Below are 15105 nucleotides of genomic sequence, written 5' to 3' on the forward strand. Positions count from 1 at the left end.
TACTTAATGAATACTTCAGTATTCACTATGGAAAAGGATCTCAGTGATTGTACTGATGACTTGGAGCAGACTGAAAAGCTTGAGCATGTAGATATTAAGATAAGAGAATGTGCTGGAGCTTTTGGAAAGCATCAAGTTGGATAAGTCGTTGGGACCAGACGAAATGTACCCCAGGCTCTTGTGGGAGGCGAGGGAGGAGATTGCTGAGCTTCTATGATCTTTGCATCATCAATGGGGACGGGAGAGGTTCTGGAGGATTGGAGGGTTGCAGATGTTGTTCCTTTATTCAAGAAAGGGAGTAGAGATAGCCCAGGAAATTATAGACCAGTGAGTCTTACATCAGTGGTTGTTAAGTTGATGGTGAAGATCCTGAGAGGCAGGATTTATGAACAGTTGGAGAGGTATGATTAGGAGTAGTCAGCATGGATTTGTAAAGGGCAGGTCGTGCCTTACGAGCCTGATTGAATTTTTTGAGGATGTGATGAAACACATTGATGAAGGTTGAGCAGTAGATGTAGTGGATACTGTGGATTTCAGCAAGGCATTTGTTAAGGTACCCCATGCAAGGCTTATTGAGAAAGTAAGGAGGTATGGGATCCAAGGGGACATTACTTTGTAGATCCAGAACTGGCTTGCCCACAGAAGGCAAAGAGTGGTTGTAGATGGGTCATATTCTGTATGAAGGTCAGTCACCAGTGGTGTGCCTCGAGGACCCTACTCTTCGTGATTTTTATAAATGACCTGGATGAGGAAGTGGAGGGATGTGTTAGTAAGTTTGCTGATGACGCAAAGGTTGGAGGTGTTGTGGATAGTGTGGAGGGCTGTCAGAGGTTACAGCAGGAACTTGATAGGATGCAAAACTGGGCTGAGAAGTGGCAGATGGAGTTCAAGGCAGATAAGTGTGAGGTGGTTCATTTTGGTAGGTCAAATATGATGGCAGAATATAGTATTAATGGTAAGTCTCTTGACAGTGTGGATGATCAGAGGGATCTTGGGGTCTGAGTCCATAGGACGCACTTAGAGTATTACGTTCAATTCTGGTCACCTCATTATAGGAAGGATGTGGAAGCTATGGAGAGGGTGCAGAGGAGATTTACCAGGATGTTGCCTGGTTTGGAGAACAAGTCATATGAAGCAAGGTTAGCAGAGCTGGGGCTTTTCTCTTTGGAGCATAGAAGAATAAGAGGGGACTTGATAGAGGTCTACAAGATTATGAGAGGCATAGATAGGGTGGATAGTCAGTACCTGTTTCCCAGGGCACCAATAGCAAACAATAGAGGGCATATGTACAAAATTAAGGGAGGGAAGTTTAGGGGAGACATCAGGCATAAGTTTTTTTACACAGAGGGTTGTGAGTGCCTGGAATGACTTGCCAGCAATGGTTGTAGAGGCTAAAACATTAGGGGTGTTTAAAAGCTTCCTGGACAGGCACATGGATGAAAAAAAAGTGGAGGGTTATGGGGTAGTGTGGGTTTAGTACTTCTTTTTAAGGATTATATGGGTTGGCACAACATGGGGCTGAAGGGCCTGTACTGTGCTGTAGTGTTCTATGGTTCTATGGTTCAAAGCAGCTGCGCAGGTTGACTCTGTGGTTAGGAAGGTGTATGGTGTATTGGCCTTCATCAATCGTGGAATTGAATTTAGGAGCCGAGAGGTAATATTGAAGCTATATAGGACCCTGGTCAGACACCACATGGAGTACTCTGTGCTGAGTTCTGGTCATCTCTCTACAGGAAGGATGTGGAAACCATAGAAAGAGTGCAGAGGAGATTTACAAGGATGTTGCCTGGATTGGGAAGGATGCCTTATGAGAATAGGTTGAGTGAATTCGGCCTTTTCTCCTTGGAGTGAAAAAGGATGAGAGGTGACCTGATAGAGGTGTACAAGATGATGAGAGGCATTGATCGTGTGGATAGTCAGAGGCTTTTTCCCAGGGCTGAAATGGTTGCCACAAGAGGACACAGGTTTAAGCTGCTTGGAAGTAGGTACAGAGATGATGTCAGGGGTATGTTTTCTACGCAGAGAGTTGTGAGTGCATGGAATGCACTGCCAGCAACGGTGGTGGAGGCGGATATGATAGGGTCTTTTAAGAGGTTTTAGATAGGTACATGGAGCTTAGTAAAATAGTGAGCTATAGGTAAGCCTAGTAATTTCTGAAGTAGGGACGTTTTGGGCACAACTTTGTGGGCCAATGGGCCTGTATTGTGCTGTAGGTTTTCTATGATTCTATGTTTCATCTCCACCTTTGATATGGCCCACAACAGTTGAGTTGTCAGTAAACTTGAATATGGTGTTGGTGCTGTGCTTAGCCACACAGTCATAGTAAAGGGACAGGTCTCAGCACACAGCCCTGCAGTGCACCTCTGCTGATGAAGATCATGGAAAAGATGTTTTTGTAATGGGAGATAGAAAATGCATGCCAAAAGGGCAATATTACAATAGCCATGAGGGATTTCAATATGAAGATAGAATGGGAAAATCATGATGGTGATGGATTCCAAGAGGGGAAATTTCTAGAATGCCTACAAGATGGCTTTTTAGAGCAGCTCGTGGTTGAGCACATGAGATCAACTATTCTTTATTGTGCAATGATCAGAGAGCTTAAGGTAAAGGAACCCTTAGCAGCAAGTGATCATAATATGATCAAAATCACACTGAAATTTGAGAAGGGGATGCTAAAATCAGATGTATTAGTATTCTGGTGGAGTAAAGGGAATTTCAAAGTCATGAGAGAGGAGTTGGCCAAAATTGATTGGAAAAGAATGTTGGGAGAGATGATGACAGGCAGTAATGGCTGGAATTTCTGGAAGCAGTTCGGAAGCTACAGGATATATACTGTACATCCCAAATAGGAAGAAGTATTCTAAAAGCAAGATTACACAAATCTGGCTAACAAGAGAAGGCAACGCCAACATAAAAGCCAAAGAGTGGGCATATAGTAGAATAAAAATTGGTGGGAAGTTAGGGGATTGGGAAGCATTTAAAAATGAACAGAAGACAACTAAGAAGTCATTAAGAAGGTAAAGATGGAATACGAAACTAAGCTAGCCAATGATATTAAAGAGGATACCAAAAGATCTTCAGAAGAAAAGAAATTATTGGCAGGTTGGTCTTAGCTTGATGGCTGAGAAGATTTTGGAGTCGATTATTAAGGATGTGGTCTCAGGGAACATGGGGGCACATGATAAAATTGCCCATAGTCAGCATAGTTTCCTCAAGAGAAAATCTTGCTTGAGGAAGATTTGAAGAAATCTATTAGAATTCTTTGAAGAAATAATAAACAGGACAGATAAAGGAGAATCAGTTGTTATTGTGCACTTAGGTTTTCAGAAGGTCTTTAACAAGTTATCATACTTGAGGCAGCTTAGCAAGTTAAGAGCCCATGGTATTACAGGAAAGATTCTAGTATGGATGAAGCAGTGACTGATTGCCAGGAGGCAAAGAGTGAGAATAAATGGAGCCTTTTCTGGTTGCTTGCTGCTGACTAGTGTTGTTCCACAGGGATCTATGTTTGGACTGCTTTTTATGGTATATGTCAATGACTTGGATCATGGAATTGAAATTTTTTTGCAAAATTTGTGGATGACATGAAGATGGGTGGAGAGGCAGGTGGTTTTGAGAAAGTACAAAGGGTACAGAAGGACCGACAGGTTAGGAGAATGGATGGAATACAGTGTTGGAAAGTGTATGGTCATGCACTTTGGTAGAAGAAATGAGAGGGTAGACTAAATGGAGAAAAAAATCAAAAATTTAAGGTGCAGAGCAACTTAGGGGTCCTTGTACAGGATTCTCTAAAGGCTAATTGCAATTTGAGTTGGTGATGAGGAAGGCAAATGCGATGTTAGCATTCATTTCAAGATGATGAGAATATAAAAGCGAAGATGTAATGTTGAGGTCTATTGTGAGTAGCTTTGGGCCCTTTATCTTTGAAATGATATGCTGATGCTGAAGAGGGTTCAAAGGATGTTCACAAAAATGATTCCAGGATAGAATGGCTTGTCATATTGTTACAATATGGCAACAATGAATATAGAATTGAGTCCAGTTTTATAAACAAATAAATATTTATTAAAAACTGCTCAATAAAAATGAAAAATAAACAAATGACTAACTTAACCAGAAGTTAACTGCTATACGGCAACTCTAACAGTTCTTAAAGTATTAAATGCAAAAGTCCTAATGATTTATACAGTCAATTAGGAGAGACTTTCCTGAAGTAACATTTTCCTCGACAATGTGACATTACTGCTGATCCTAGCCGAAATATGCAATGCTCAAAGGATTTACAACAAAGGAAATAAAAATGGCTTAAAGGAACTGACCTTTCTCCCATTCACTGCCACCAACCTCATAGTTCCCACACCCCACACTTCCTGTTTCTACCTCCTCCCCAAGATCCACAAACCTGCCTGTCCAGGTAGACCTATTGTCTCAGCTTGCTCCTGCCCCACTGAACTAATTTCTGCATACCTTGACATTGTCTTATCACCCCTTGTTCAATCTCTTCCCACCTATGTTCGTGACACTTCTAACACTTTGAATTTTTTCAATGATTTTAAGTTCCCTGGCCCCCACCGCCTTATTTTCACCATGGACGTCCAGTTCCTATATACCTCCATCCCCCACCCAGACGGTCTCAACGCTCTTCGCTTTTTGGATTCCAGACCTAACCAATACCCCTCTACCATCACTCTCTTCCTTCTAGCAGAATTAGTTCTTAATCTCAATAATTTCTCCTTTGGCTCCTCCCACTTCCTCCAAACCAAGGGTGTAGCCATGGGCACCCGCATGGGTCCCAGTTATGCCTGCCTTTTTGTTAGCTTTGTGGAACAGTCCATGTTCCAACTCTATAGAGCTATCCGTCCCCCTCTTTTCCTTCGCTACATCGACGACTGCATTGGCACTGCCTCCTGCATGCATGCTGAGCTCATTGATTTCATTAACTTTGCCTCCAACTTTCACCCTGCCCTCAAATTTACCTGGTCCATTTCTGACACCTCCCTTCCCTTTCTTGATCTTTCTGTCTCCATCTCTGGAGACGGCTTATCTACTGATATCTACTATAAGCCTACAGACTCTCACAGCTACCTGGACTATTCCTCTTCCCACCCTGTCTCTTGCAAAAATGCTATCCCCTTCTCACAATTCCTCCGTCTCCGCCGCATCTGCTCTCAGGCTTTTCATTCCAGGACGAAAGAGATGTCTTCCTTTTTTAAACAAAGGGGCTTCCCTTCTTCCATCATCAACTCTGCTCTCAAATGCATCTTTCTCATTTCCCGCACATCTGCCCTCACCCCATTTGCCCGCCACCCCACTCGGGATAGGGTTCCCCTTGTCCTCACCTACCACCCCACCAGCCTCCAGGTCCAATGTATAATTCTCCGTAACTTCTGCCACCTCCAACGGGATCCCACTACAAAGCACATCTTTCCCTCCCCCCTTTCTGCTTTCTGCAGGGATCGCTCCCTACGCGACTCCCTTGTCCACTCATTCCCCCCCCCCCCCCCATCCCTTCCCACCGATCTCCCTCCTGGCACATACGCTTTCGTAAGCCGAACAAGTGCTACACCTGCCTTTACATTTCTTCCCTCACCACAATTCAGGGCCCCAGACAGTCCTTCCAGGTGAGGTGACACTTCACCTGTGAGTCGGCTGGTGTGGTATATTGAGTCTGGTGCTCCCAGTGTGGCCTTTTATATATTGTTGAGACCCTACACAGACTGGGAGACCATTTCGCTGAACACCTATGCTCAGTCCGCCAGAGAAAGCAAGATCTCCCAGTGGCCACACATTTTAATTCCACGTCCCATTCCCATCTGATATGTCTATCCATGGCCTCCTCTACTGTCAAGATGAATCCACACTCAGGTTGGAGGAACAACACCTTGTATATCGGTTGGGTAGCCTCCAACCTGATGGCATGAACAGTGACTTCTCTAACTTCCGTTAATGCCCCTCCTCCCCTTCTTACCCCATCCCTGATATATTTAGTTGTTTGTTCTTTTTCCTCTCTCTGCCCATCACTCTGCCTGTTCTCCATCTCCCTCTGGTGCTCCCCCCTCCCCCTTTCCTTCTCCCGAGGCCTCCCGTCCCATGATTCTTTCCCTTCTCCAGCTCTGTATCACTTTCGACAATCACCTTTCCAGCTCTTAGCTTCATCCCACCCCCTCCGGTCTTCTCTTATCATTTCGCATTTCCCCTTCCCCCCACTACTTTCAAATCTCTTAGTATCTCTCCTTTCAGTTAGTCCTGACAAAGGGTCTCAGCCCGAAACATCGACAGTGCTTCCCCCTATAGATGCTGCCTGGCCTGCTGTGTTCCATCAGCATTTTGTGTGTGTTATCTATTAAACACTGCTCAATAAAAATGAAAAGTAAACAAATGACTAACTTAACTGGAAGTTAACTGCTATACGGCAACTTGAACAGTTCTTAAAGTGATCAATGCTAACACAGTTCTTAAAGTAGTAAATGCAAAAGTCCAAATGATTTATACAGTCAATTAGGAGAGACTTTCCTGAAGTAACAAATTCCTCGACGATGTGACGTTACTGCTGATCCTAGCCGAAATATGCAATGCTCAAAGGATTTACAACAAAGGAAATAAAAATGGCTTAAAGGAACTGACCTTTTCCTTAAAATAACACTGTGCCCAACCCTTTCTGCTCTTATTGCAGGGATTATCTCAGATACAGGTTACTAATTCCTTGAACGAAGATTCAGTAAGGTCGATCCTGTATTACTGCTGACGACACCAACTTTACTCGAGCTTTCGGATTCCTGTACTTTGGTAAATCTTCACTCGCCAATAATTAGACTTTAAAATTAAATTGAAGATACATCAAACATAACTGGCAGTGATTTTAAAAAACTGCCGGCACAACTTACAGTAAAAACTCCACTTTAAAACAGAACTGCATCATGAGACGAATACGCAGCATAACCGAGTAACTGACGAATTAAACAATGAACTAACCTGAGTCACAGCAAGGCTTCCCCGTTTTATACCTGTTGGAACAGGCCATTACACTACCTCCCACTGGTGGGAAAATTACATCATGTGACCTCACACTGGTGGGAAATTACATCACCCCCCATCGCAAGACCATTACATCATGCTCACCAGATACTCAATTACATCATGGTCATAAGACAGTCACAAGATACCCACAGGGTATGTAACAATATAAAAAGTGTTTGATGGCTCTGGGCCCGTTTTCACTTGAATTCAGAAGAATGAGGGTATCTAATAGAAAATTATCAAATAGTGAAAGGCATTGATAGTGGATGTGAAGAGGATGTTCCCTGTAGTGGGAGAGTCTAGAGCCAGAGGGCATAGCCTCAGAATAGAAGGGTGTCCTTTTAGAACAAAGATGAGACATCCACCTGTTCATCAGCATTCCTTACTGGCTCACTATGCTGGTGATATCCCCTTTTTCATCAGAGTTCCTGACTGACTTACAGTGCCATTGAGATACCCCTGTTCATCAGCTTTCCATGGTGATTCACTGTGCTATTGACATCCCCCTGTTGGTGAGCATTCCTTACTGACTCACTGTGCTCCTCGCAATCCCTATTCATCAGCTTGCCTTACTGACTCACTATGCTGATGACAATCCCTGTGTATCAGTGTTCCATCATGACTCACTGTGTTGATGACATCTTCAGGTCCATCAGGGTCTCTTACTGACTTCTTGTGCCACAGACATCTCCCTGTTCATCAGCATTCCTTACTGACTTGCTGTGCTGGTGACATTACCCTGTTTGTCAGCGTTCCATAGTTGAAAAGTCAGAAAGAAAAGCTGATGAACCTGGTGATGTCATTAACAATAAAGAACACTGTCCTGCTGAAATCCCCCTGTTCATCAGCATGCCCTACTGCCTCACTATGGTGCTGACATCCCCCTTTTCATCAGCATTCCTTACTGATACATTGTCCATAAGACCTTAAGACGTAGGAGGAGAATTACGCCATTCAGCCCATTGAACCTGCTCTGGCATTTCATCATGGCTGATCCTGGATCCCACTCAACCCCATGCTCCTGCCCTCTCACCATATCTTTTGATGCCCTGACCAGTCAGATAACTATCAACTTCCGCCTTAAATATACTCATGGAATTGGGCTCCATTTCAGTCCGTGTCAGAGCATTCCACAGATTTACTACTCTCAGACTAAAGCAATTCTTCCTTACTTCTGTTCTCAATTTTGAGGCTGTACCCTCTAGTTCTGGATACCTCCACCATAGGAAACATCCTCTCCGCATTCAACCTATCTGGTCCTTTCAACATTCATTAGGTTTCAATGAGATCCCCTACACATTCATCTAAATTCCAGTAAGTACAGGCCCAAAGCTGATGAATGCTCCTCATATGTTAACTTCTTCATTCCTGGAATTGTTCTCATGAACCTTCTCTGGACTCTTTCCAATGACAACATGTCCTTTCTGAGATATAGGGCCCAAAACTGTTGACAATACTTCAATTACAGCCTGACCAGTGTTTTACAAAGGCTCAGCATTAACGCCTTGCTTTTATATTCTATTCCCCTTGAAATAAATCCCAACATTGTATTTGCCTTCTTTACCACATACTCAACCTGTAAATTAACCTTCTGGGAGCCTTACATGAGGACTCCCAAGTCCCCCTACACTTCTGATGTTTGAATCTTCTCCCCATTTAAATAATAGTCTGCACTATTGTTCCTTTTACCAAAATGCATTATCATACAGTTCCCAACACTGTATTCCATCTGCCACTTGTTTGTCCATTCTTCCATTTGTCCTGCTGCAATCTCATTGCTGTCTCAGCACTACCTGCCCCTCCACCCATCTTCATATCATCTGCAAACTTTGCCACAAAGCCATCAATTCCATTATCTAAATCATTGACAAACAATGCCAAAAGTAGTGACCCCGTTACTGATCCCTGAAGAACACCAGTAGTCACCAGCAGCCGACCAGAAAAGACTCCTTTAATTCCTACTCACTGCCTTTTGCCTGTCAACCGCTCCTCTATCCATGCCAGCAATCTCCTGTGACACCAGAGGATTTTATCTCGTTAAGCAGCCTCATGTGTGACACCTTATCAAATGCTTTCTGAAAATTCAAGTAAATGCCTCTCCTTTGTCCACTCTGCTTGTTACTTCCTCAAAGAACTCTAACAGATTTGTCAGGCAAGATTTCCTTTTACAGAATCCATGCTTACTTTGACTTACTTTATCAATAGTCTCAAAGTACCTCAAAGCCTCATCCTTAATAATAGACTTCAATACTTTCCCAGTCATTGAGGTTAGGCTAACTGGCCTATAATTTCCTTTCTTTTGCCTTCCTCTCTTCTTAAAGAGTGGAGTGACATTTGCAATCTTCTAGTCCTCCAGGACCATGCCAGAATCAAGTGATTCTTGTAAGATCATGACCAATGCATCTGTTCTCTCTTCAGCAACCTCTCTGGGATGTTGTCCATCTGGCCCAGGTGACTTATCCACCTGAAGACCTTTGAGTTTGCCTGGTACTTTTTGCTTTGTAGAACATCGACTCTGGACCCTATGAATTCTCATGGAACAATGAGCAAGGAGACCTCCTCCTGATTACAACATACCATCCTCCCTCAGCTGAGGAATCAGTACTTCGCCATGTTGAGCAGCACTTGGAGGAGGCATTGAGGGTGGCAAGGACACAGAATGTACTCTGGGTGGGGGACTTCAATGTCCATCGGCAAGAGTGATTCAGTAATACCACCACAGAGACCCAGCTGGTCAGGTCCTACTGGAGCTACTAGATTGGGACTACAGCAGGTGGTGGGGAACCAACAAGAGGGAAAACACACTTGTCCTCATTCTCACCAACCTGCCTGCTGCAGAGGCATCTGTCCATGACAGCATTGTTAGAAGTGACCACTGCACAGTATTTGTAGAGACTAAATCCCATCTCCATATTGAAGAAACCCTCCAGCGTGTTGTGTAGCACTACCACTGTGCTAAATGGGACGGACTTCAAACAGATCTATCAGCCCAAGACTGGGCATCTATGAGGCACTGTGGGTCATCAGCAGCAGCAGAATTGTACTCAACTACAATCTGTAACCTCATGGCCTGGCATATTTCCCACTCTAACATTGCCACCAGGCCAGGGGATCAACCCTGGTTCAATGAAGAGTGCAAGAGGGCATGCTGAGAACAACACCAGGCATACCTCAATGTGAGGAGTCATCCTGCTGAAGCCACAATACAGGACAACTTGCATGCCAAGCACCATAAGCAGCAAGTAATAGACAGAGCTAAGTGGTCCCACAACCAACAGATCAGACCTAAGCTCTGTAGTCCTGCCACATCCAGCCATGAATGGTGGTGGGCAATTAAACAACTCCCTTGAGGAGGAGGCTTCACAAATATTCTCATCCTCAATGAGAGAGTAGCCCAGCACACCTGTGCAAAAGGTAAGGCTGAGGCATTGGCAACAATTTTCAGTCAGAAGTGCTGAGTAGATGATTGAGCTTTGACTCCTCCAGAAGTCCCCAGCGTCCCAGATGTCAGTATGCAGTCAATCTGATTTACTCCACATGATACCAAGAAACAGCTGAAAGCACTGGACACTGCGGAGGCTACGGGCCCAGTCAAAATCTCAGCAGTAGTCCTGAAGAAGTGCTCCAGAACTTGCTGCACCACTAGCCAAGCTGATCCAGTACAGCTACAACATTGAGATCTATCTTGCAATGCGGAAAATTGCCCAGGTATGTCCTGTACACAAGAAATAGGACTAGTCCAAACCAGCCTGCTACCGCCCTATCAACCTACTCTCAATCATCAGCAAAGTAATGGAAGGGGTCAACAACAGTGCTACCATGCAGCACCTAATCAGCAACGACTTGCTTACGGATGCCCAGTTTGGGTTCCTGATCTCATCACCTCTTTGTTCCAAACATGAACCAAAGAGCTAAATACAAGATGTGAAGTCAGAGTGATAGCTCTTGACATCAAGGCAACATTTAACTGAGTATGGCATAAAGATGCCCTAGCTAAAATGGAGTCAATGGGAATAGGGGGAAAACTCTCCACTGATTGGAATCATACCTGACACAAAGGAAGATGGTTGTGGTGGTTGGAGGTCAATCATCTCATCCTCAGGACATCACTACTAGAATTCCTCAGGGAAGTGTCCTAGAACCAACCATTTTCAGCTGCTTCATTAATAACCTACTTTTTATCTTAAGGTCAGAAGTGGGCATGTTTGCAGATGACTGCACAATGTTCTGCACCACTTGTGACTCCTCAGATAGTGAAGCAGTTCATATCCAAATGCAGTAGGACCTGAATAATATACAGGCTTAGGCTGAAAAGTGGCAAGTAACATTTGAGCCATGCAAATGCCAGGCAATGACCATCTCCAACAAGAGAGGCTCTAACCATCGTTTCTTGACATTCAGTGACATCATCATCACTGAATCCCCTATTATCAACATCCCAGGGTTTACCATTGACAGGAAAATGTAATGGTCTAGCCATATAAACACAGTGGCTACCAGAGCAGGTCAAAGGCTAGGAATCCTGCAGTGTATAAATCACCTCCTGTTTCCCCAAAGCCTGTCCACCATCTACAAGGCTCAGGTCAGGAGTGTATTGGAATACTTGCCACTCACCTGGATGAGTGGAGCTCTATCAACACTCAAAAAGCTTGACAACATCCAGTACAAGGCAGCCCATTTGATTGGTACCCCTTCCACAAGCATCCAATCCCTCCACCATCAACAAACTGTTGCAGCAGTGTGTACTATCTACAAGATGCACTGCAACAAGATACCAAAGTTCCTAAGGCAGCAGCTTCCAGACCCATGACCACTACTGTCTAGAAGGACCAGAACAGCAGATACCTGGAACACATTTAGATTTAATTTCAATACGTCTTTTGTATAGTTCAGGGTCTGGTGCCAAAGCATAATTCTGGTCTAATTGTTTTAATTGATTAACTAAATCAGTAAATCAGTTCTCTCTTTATTAGCTTTTTCTTAATATGTGCAGTATAGGAGATCATTTGTCCTCTAATATATGCCTTAAAAGTGTCCCAAATAATAAGACTAGAAGTCTCTTCTAAAGCATTTTCTTCCAAAAAAAAGAGTTATTTGATTCTCCAAGGATTTTAAAAAGTTCTTATCAGATAACAAAGTTAAATTAAAACACCAGGATCTGTTGATATGAGTGAAACCAGGAAACTTTAAAGATAGAAATACAGGAGAATGGTTGGATAGAGCTATTTCTTTATATTCAGTCGATTGAACTAATGGAATCGTTTGACTATCAATAAAAAAAAAATCAAGTCTGGTATAAGAATGATGGACATGAGAGAAGAATGAATACTCCCTTTCTGCTGGGTGAAAAAAACACCAGATATCAACAATATCACACTTCGTTAGAAAGGATTAAATAAATAAAGCTGATTTATTAGGTGTGGCTGATTTAAGAGAAGAACAATCTAATACAATTAAAATCTCCTCCCATCACTAAAGAATAAAAACTCAAATCTGGCAGGAATGAAAAGAAACGCTCAAAAAATCCTGGGTCATCCACATTGGAAGCATACATATTAGCAAATACAATTCGTTTATTATCTAGTTTCCCTGACACTATGGCAAACCACCCATTAGGGTCAGAAACCACTTTATGTTGAACAAAAGAATTTGTATAAAAATCAAGACCCCTCGAGATTTTGCTCTGAATGAGGAATGAAATTGTAGTTCCCTCCACTGATTAAAAAGGCATGCATTGTCACAACTACGTACATGCATTTCTTGTAGAAAAATAATGGAGGCCCTTAACTTTTTAATATAAGCAAAAATCTTACTCTGTTTCACAGGATGCTTTCACATTAAAACTAAGTAAATTAATATTTCAATCTATTATAAATTCTAATTAACAGAAGAGTTAAAAGATATGACCATAAATTATTAGAACCAGAGAATGAACCATAAAATAAGGTACTCAAACAGAAAATTTGGTTGGTAGCCCAACCCATCTTCCAAAGAAAAAGAGACTCCATCCCCCTCCCCCTCCTAAAGTCAAAAAGCTAGCCAAAGAACGGTCGGCATGCTAAACCCTAAAGAAATCCTGCTGGCAAAACTCCAGTCCTAGCAAGGCAAAACAGAAAGAAAACTTAGATCAAAAATCCAAAACATTAGAGGATTCATTTTAATAGTTTCAAAAAAATATATATGTATAGAAAAACCTCAAAAAAGAATAAAGTACTAAAAAAATCAAAGAAAATATCAGAAAACAAAATAAATAAATAACGGTCAAAACGTAGGTTTATTAAAATTAATTGCTCTTGTAAGAGATATAACACAATTAATCTTCTACTTTCAAAAACTTCTGTGCATGTTCAACCGATCCCAACCATTTCTGCACACCATTTTTCAGAACGATTCTAAGACATGCGGGGAAGCAAAGGGAGGACTTAAACCCTTTATTACAAAGCATCGACATGACCTCTTTGTACTTCACACGTTCAGCCATAACCTCCGGTGTATAATCTTCCACGAATCTGATCATCTTCCCATTGTAATCGATCATTCCTACTCGATGGGTATGACGGATTTAAAGCTCCTTAGTATGAAATTCATGAAAACATAAAATAACTGGTCTTGGACGCTCTCCTGACTTTGGTTTGGGGGGGGCAGTGACCGGTGGGCGCAGTCCAACTTAGGCACGGACGGCAATAAATCAGGGAATAGCTGCTTCAGAAAACTTGCAAAGAACTCCGTGGGGTGGGCACCTTCAATTGATTCTTCAAGACCCAGAATATGTAGATTGTTCCTTCTGCTTCTGCTTTCCAGGTTGGTAATCTTCTTGTTAATTTTTCATTAGATAATGATAATCTTTTGCAGGGCTTACTCATGTCTTCTAAGTTTGCTTCCAGTATCGATAAAGTTTCTTTATTCTCCTTAATTCGCTTGTCATGTTCAACTAGAGTTTGTTGAATAGTATCCAGCTTAACATTAAGATGTTGAAATTCCTCAAAGAGTTCCGTTCTTTGCTTTTTAAGGAAAACTCCAATTAATTCCAAAGTGGTTGGAGAATCATCTTCTTTTTCCTTTGCATGTCTTTCTCAAAAACATGATAGAGCAATATTAAGATTTATAATAAGGCTTCAAAAAACTGGTAGAAAACAAAAAGATAGATAAGGTAGGAGCAAGTTCAAAAAGTTGTTAGCCCATCAGCTACCAGCAGGGCTCTCTCCGTCGGCGTTCCTTACTGACTGACTGTACTGTTGACATTCCCCTGTTCATCAGTTTTCCTTACTGATTCACTTCACTGTGACAACCCCCATTGGTAAGCATTCCTTACTGCCTCACTGTGCTACTGACAATCCCTATTCATCAGCATTCCTCACTGAATCACTATGCTGCTGCTGTCCCCCAGTTCATCTGTGTTAATTACTGAGTCACTGTGCTAGTGACATCCCAAGGTTTGTCATTAAGCTTTCCTTACTGACTCGCTGTGCTGCTGACATCTCCCTGTTCGTAACCATTCCTTACTGACCAACAGTGCTGGTAACATTCCCCAGTTCATCAGCATTACATAGTAACTCGCTGTGCTGCTGACATCCCCCGTTCATAACTATTTCTTACTGCCTGAGAGTGCTGTGGACAAACCCCTGTACATCCACGTTCCAAACTGAATCACTGTCCTGCTGACATTTTCCTATTTATAAGCTATTGTTACCTACTGTCCATACTGCTGACATTTCCCTCTTCATACACCTTCCTTACTGATGCACTCTGCTGTTGCAATTTCCTACTTCATCAGCATTTGTTACTGATTTACTGTGATTCCGACATCACCCTTATCAGAGTTTGTTACTGACTCACTGTGATTCTGACATCACCTTGTTCACTAGTGTTCTTTTCATATCTCCTGGCTCTGTGTATTTATTCGTTCTTGGCCCCCAAAATGCGTCAGCTCACTGCTGTTGGTGTGAGATGTATTTGCTTATGTTATATCCTTTGCTTGGGGGCCAATATGCTTTTCTGTGCTTTTCACACTTTTCCTGTTTGCTGCAGCACTCCCAATTGTTGTGACCTACCCTAGGTTACATTTTGCTGCTCATATTCAGATCA

At 42.6% G+C, this 15105-nt stretch overlaps 1 protein-coding gene across 1 annotated transcript in view; it reads right to left on the minus strand.

Moving 5' to 3' along the window:
* The window catches only part of LOC132398991 (netrin-3-like), a 469273-nt gene extending 455098 nt beyond the window's left edge, over positions 1–14175 (minus strand). Inside the window, exon 1 of the mRNA XM_059978829.1 lies at positions 13761–14175. The gene's annotated coding sequence lies outside the window, so the exon portion shown is untranslated. The remainder of the gene's footprint in view (positions 1–13760) is intronic.
* Positions 14176–15105: the final 930 nt, after the last annotated feature.

The sequence above is a fragment of the Hypanus sabinus genome, chromosome 9 (assembly GCF_030144855.1).
Source record: "Hypanus sabinus isolate sHypSab1 chromosome 9, sHypSab1.hap1, whole genome shotgun sequence".
NCBI classification, from domain to species: domain Eukaryota; kingdom Metazoa; phylum Chordata; class Chondrichthyes; order Myliobatiformes; family Dasyatidae; genus Hypanus; species Hypanus sabinus.